Source organism: Nyctereutes procyonoides, unplaced genomic scaffold (assembly GCF_905146905.1).
Source record: "Nyctereutes procyonoides isolate TBG_1078 unplaced genomic scaffold, NYPRO_anot_genome, whole genome shotgun sequence".
In the NCBI taxonomy this organism is placed as follows: domain Eukaryota; kingdom Metazoa; phylum Chordata; class Mammalia; order Carnivora; family Canidae; genus Nyctereutes; species Nyctereutes procyonoides.
Genome location: NW_026575135.1, coordinates 20,941,588 through 20,947,587, shown reverse-complemented (window position 1 = coordinate 20,947,587; position 6,000 = coordinate 20,941,588). Strand labels below are relative to the sequence as shown.

Sequence of the window (6,000 nt, the reverse complement as noted above, 5' to 3'; positions counted from 1 at the left end):
ACTTCCATCCTACTTCGGTCTCAGGTCGCCTCCCACGCCACGTGGCACAAAAAGGGTGCTCCAGAGGTCGAGAGGAGGAGGCGGAGCCCATCCGGAAACCCGCCCAGGGGCATCATGGGAATTGTAGTTTTCCTTGTGGGCACAGAAAGGGTGCAAGCTCTCCCTTGGTTTTGCCTACTTACTAGCATCTCCTGCGTGCAAGTGATCCAAACCAAGTGCTCCCCATTACAGCTGCAGCCTACGTATCTTTGAAAGAAGTCATGAAGGCGAAGGAGCAAAGCAAAGAAGGCAAACCAGGAGGTAGTCAGCGAGGAAGAGAAAGGGTTAACAATTATTACGCACGCGCACAGAGGGCCCGCGGGGTGGGCGGGGACGGAAGAAGACTCCCGGGAGCTGTGTTTTCCCCGGAAGTGCCTTCCCTCCTCCCGGGTCCGCGCGGACGAGGTCTCCTTACCTCATTTGTCCTCGCCCCTCCCCGTCCCTCTACGCGTTTTGGTTCCTGGTTGGTGCTTCCTGGTCGCAGCCGCGGCAGTGAGTATGTGTGTGACGGACCCCCAGCCGCCCGCGGCCGGGGGACCCCTGCCCGCCCTCCGTCGCTCCCGCTGGGGTGTGGAACTAGCGCGAGTGCACTGGCCGGCCTCCGCGTCCCGGCTCTGCCCCCAACTCCGGGCTGGGTGCAGCTGTGGCCCCTCAGTCGTATTCTACCTCACGCGGCTCGGCTGGCCGGCTGGGGTGTTCGCTTCTCCTCACCCCGCCAAGGGCGAGGTCGCGGGTCAGAAAGCTCTGGCCGCCCCTGGCCTCAGTGGGGGGGGGGGGCGTTTCTGCCTGTTAAACCTCCCCTCCCTTAGTCCCCCCCACCTTTTTTTTTTTCAGGGAAGCCGGTCATCCCGTTAAACGCGGAGGTCCTGCCGCTCTGAGGGAGCCCGGCCTGTGAGGACCAGACGGTCCCAACTCCTGCCTCTGACAGAAAAATTTAGGGAGCTGTGCCCCTTCCCCCATGTAAAACAGGGAGACTCGGACTGTGTTCGCTAAGATTTGCTTTATCCCTCACTTCCCGTGAGCCCGCCGGTAACTTCCAACTTGAAGAGCTGCAGGTGCTGTGGGAGCGCCGGCCGGGGATCCGCAGGCCTCTGCTCTAGTCGCCGCTCCACCGGCTCGCTGGGGACCCCAGAAATCTCCTGTTGAGGCTGAGTCTACCTCTGTTTCAGATCACAGGAGATCTTAGGGCTCAGTGAATAAATTAAGCTTCTCAGAGCCTGTTTCCCAACGACAGCGTGCAGTTGAGGGATTCAGGTCCCATGCAAAGCTCTTGACTTTGTGTTTTTGAATAGTTTGTCCGATGCAAAGACTTCCAAGTGGGTGGGCTGTGTGTCTATTCCGGACAGCGTCCCGCTTTGGAGACAGTTCAGGATTGCTGTTTTCCATAATCAGAGGAGGGAGCGAACTCTGGAAGGGGTGAAGTGAAGAGGATAAAGTGGCCACAAGGCTAAGGTGCCCTGCAGGAAAAGGAAGAAGGGGCTAAGAAAGGTGAAGGAAGTGTTGTTTTAAGATAGGATTCGTTGTCATCAAAGATTATGTATACCAAGAATAGCTGGACTTGTCTGAATAAATTTAGCATAATTTTCTCCCACCGATATCTTGGCTTCCTTTTTTTTTTTTTTTTTTTTGAGTGGTGTTTCACAGGTTAGGGTTCTCTACCACAGTCAGATTCGCTTCATAGTGAAGATCTGACAAAGATTTTGTTTTAATTTAAAGATTTTACTTATTTATTCGTGAGAGACACACAGAGAGAGGAGAGGCAGAGACACCGGCAGAGGGAGAAGCAGGCTCCATGCAGGGAGCCCGACGTGGGACTCGATCCCGGGTTCCCAGGATCACGCCCTGGGCTGAAGGCGGCGCTAAACCGCTGAGCCACCCGGGCTGCCCCAGAACGGACAGAGATTTTTATTACTAGACTCAGTGGTGTTTCAAATGTGTCACTGTCAGGAGAGCTCACTAAGTATGCCAAAATTTAAAGTTGAAAATCAGCTGTCTTATTAATCAGTTTCCAGTGAGCATTGGACTTAAAATTAAGCTATACATTTGATGTAAATGTTGAGATACATACCTGTGTCCTCAAGAAGAAACATTGAGGCTGAAAGTTCTTTGAAAGGAAACATAAGCAAAAGGTCTGGAATGACCAGTTGGTAGACTATTAGAGCATAAGTATTGGCTTTAAAAATAGTATAGTAAAATGGGAAAGTCTAAATAAGCTGTAAGTTGTATAGTTTAAGATTTTTAAGTGAAGGAGAAAAAGCTACTCCCACTTATGAATGGTGAGAGGCTTTGCAGTTTAATATTTGTTAGGCCATTTTAATTTTATAGATAAATTTCATTCTCAATCTGGTATTGTAGGTTCTTATATAGGAACCATCTTTTTTTTTTTTTATCATGGGATTGCTATATTCTGAGTACCAACTTGATAAGGTTCTTGATAGGAAACTGACAAATTCAGATGTATGCTTTTCTTTTCAATTAAAATGCCTCTTTCATAGTTTCTATATTCCACTAGGAAGTGAAATAGAAATTTTTGAAGTAAAGGTGTTAGAACCAATGCAAATAATAGCTTTGAAGGAAGTTTTTTTTTTTTTTTTTCAAAATATTTTCAAATTAAAAAAAAAAATCTTAGTGAATACTTGGCTGAGAACCAGGGTAATGTGAATCTGTCCTGTGTTCTTAATCAGCTGCATAACCTTGGATAGGCTTCCTTATCTCTTTGGATCCTTAATTTCCTTATGTGAAAATTGAGGAGTTCGTGAGATAATCAGAAAGGTCTATGTGAGACTTAAAATTTTGTGGCTCTCATGGGGACCTCATCTAGTTAAATATGCTTGAGAATTGTGTATAATGATTAAAAAGCTGAGAAAGTCTTCTAGTTCAAGACATATATATTAATTTCATGTTTGTCCTGCGAGTATACACTCAAAAAATTAAATGCATTTGAATGTAATTAAGTAGTAACATAAACATAAAATCAAAATGGCCTCAGGCAAACCTTAACCCTGGCATACATAAGCTACGTAAAGAAAAGAGCAAGTTATGCTGAGCACAATTTTCAAGTACAGAAGTACAAAATCCTCTTAAAGGCCATAGGGGCTAAATTGTTAAATTCATTTTTCTACATTTCAAGGAAAGAGATAAACCCCTAGGCCCAAGAAAGTCAGTTTTTATTATATTTCTTAGTTTATTTTTGGCATACATTCACAGGTGTGCCATGGCTCTTAATCCCTTTCCTTTGGGATGGCTCCAAGAGTAGTACAAATATGTAACTCTGTAATTTAGCGCTTTTAATTTTTTTCTGTGCTGCACTGGAATTATGTTATTTATGTTTTATCAGTATGGATCCAGTGAGGATTTTGAAGGAAGCACAATTCCTTTGACTTCTTTTAGAATTAATTTACCTATTAAATAAAGAGGAAGGAATTCATCTTTTATTTGAATTCCTCTGAGGCTAACATTTCAATATAAACTGATAAATGCTATGAGCATTATCATTCAGACAGCCACATTTAACTTGTATGACAACAGCATAACAACTTAAAGGACATTGCAAGAAGGGAACAGGTGTATTGTAGCTTTTAGAAGAAAAAGGCATTAAAAGTTGGTTTCTCTCCCCCCCCATCGAGATATAATTGACAAATACCATTGTGTAAGTTTAAAGTGTACAACATCATGATTTGATATATGAAGTGACTACCACATTTAGATTAGTTAACACATCCATCACCTCATATATTCATCTTTTTTTTTCCCCCAGTGAGAACATTTTAAGACAGCAGATTTCAAGTATACAATACAGTATTGTTAACTCAGAACTTAATTAGCATTTTTACTCTCAGCTTTATTGAGGCATACCTGATATAAAAGACTAAGGTATATGACGAAAGTTTATTTCTTTATTTCTGTTAACAAAAAAAACCCCTTCAGCATAATGGTAGTGCAATTTTGGCTCTTGTTTATTTGGTTCTTGGAGTCAGCTGGTTGTATTACCAAAACTACCATCAGAACACTCTGACATTTTGGGGAGAGAATTGGTAAACTTAAGAACAGCTGGTGTTTCTAAGTTATATTTTTATAGCTAAAAAGGAAGTGGAAAGAATAAATTGTCATTGTTATTGTTCTTTAGATTGTCCCTGATTTTTGAACAAACATCAATTATTTTTCCAGAGCTCTCATTTTGATCAGTACTAAATTGAAATGTCTTCTTTGTAGTATTTTGGTTGATGATATGAAAGTAGTTGGAATAGTTGGAGACAACTGTGAAATTCATCCCACCATAAGGTCCATATTTAGACACATACTAGATTTATTAAGACTGGAGAGCAACTCCAGTTGCTCATTTATTTAACTCATTCATTAATGTTTATTTATTTATTTATTTATTTATTTATTTATTTATTCATTAATTCAGCAGACATTTATGGAAGTCCTGCTAAATACCAGTTACTCTGCTTGGCTTTGGGAATCTATTGTTTAATAAAGTGCATATAGTTTCTGATCTCCTGGGGTTTGTGATCTGTTTTTGTGAGAGATTTACATGGAATTAGTAATTAGAACTGTGGTGTTTTGAAATGTAAAGTACTATGGAAGCCTATAAAAGGGACACTTAATTTAGTACGGTGAGTCAAGGGAAGCTTCTCAGAAAAAGGGATGTTTAAGCTGAGTTGAAGGATGAGCAAGATTTAATATGCCCACAATAGGAAAATAAAGTGCTCCTATAGCTAGAAGTTTTGCCTTAGTTTTATTTAGGTCCTTAGTATGTTTTTCAGACACATCTTTTTGCTAGTACAAAAGTAAACCAAGGTTTATCAGATATTTTTTTTATCAGATATTTTTATGTGTTCTTTTATTCAAGGATAAAAAAGGTCATGAGATTAATTTTTAAATTGAGAATAAAAATCTGCACGGAAACAGTAAATACGATGATTGTTTCCTGTAGTGAATTTAGTCAAAGTTGAAGTAATATTGTGGTGCCTGGGTGGCTTAGTCAGTTAAACATCCCACTCTTTTTTTTTCTTTTTTTTAAAGATTTTATTTATTTACTCATGAGAGAGAGAGAGAGGCAGAGACATAGGCAGAGAGAGAAGCAGGCTCCGCACAAGGAGCCCGATGTGGGACTCGATCCTGGGACTCCAGGATCACGTCCTGGGCTGAAGTCAGGCACTCAACTGCTGAGCCACCCAGGCATCCCACATCCAACTCTTGATTTAGGCTCAGCTCATGATCTCAGGGTCATGGGATTGAGCCCCACGTTTGGCTCCATGCTCAGTGGGAGTCTGCTTCAGACTCTCTCTCCCTATTGCTCCCACTTACTCTCAAATAACTAAATCTTTTTTTTTTTTTTAAAGTTGAAGTAATATTCCTATGTGAGATTGTATACCTGAAAAGATGAAATGAAGAACCAGAACCAGGGAAGAGATGAAGAATGGATGTAATAATAAGAATGACTTAAACTATTCTTGTAATTTTTTAACATTTTAGAGAAAAAAATGGTCTCTGAGGTAGTGGATCAACCTGTTCTTCCTTTCTAGCATACCTGCAAAATAAGATATTTCCATTAATAACTATAACTCAATTTGTTGATAGTAATTTTTATTTGGGAGAGGTGGATATTATTAGTCATAACAGGATTTATAGATCCTTGAAAAAAAGGTATTATAAGAGAAAAAGATATTTATTTTTTTTTTAAAGAATTTATTTATTTATTCATGAGAATACACAGGAGAGAGAGAGGCAGAGACACAGGCAGAGGGAGAAGCAGGCTCCATGCAGGGAGCCTGACGTGGGACTCGATCCCGGGTCTCTAGGATCACACCCTGAGCTGTCGGCGGCGCTAAACCGCTGAGCCACCGGGGCTGCCCCGAGAAAAAGATATTTTAATATGTCATTGAGAACAGTGATGGTCTTCACAGAAGTTAGCTCTAAGGTGATATTGTTATGCATTAAACAGGCATGATCTGA

At 41.2% G+C, this 6,000-nt stretch overlaps 1 protein-coding gene across 5 annotated transcripts in view; it reads left to right on the top strand.

The window, feature by feature from the left end:
- Window positions 1-418: 418 nt before the first annotated feature.
- The window catches only part of ZCCHC7 (zinc finger CCHC-type containing 7), a 250,103-nt gene continuing 244,521 nt past the window's right edge, over window positions 419-6,000 (top strand). Inside the window, exons 1-2 of one of the 5 annotated variants that reach the window (XM_055302445.1) lie at window positions 419-531; window positions 874-1,094. The gene's annotated coding sequence lies outside the window, so the exon portion shown is untranslated. Of the gene's footprint in view, window positions 536-873; window positions 1,528-6,000 lie in introns of all 5 variants that reach the window. The other 4 variants (XM_055302443.1, XM_055302447.1, XM_055302444.1 and 1 more) reach the window with 4 other exon arrangements.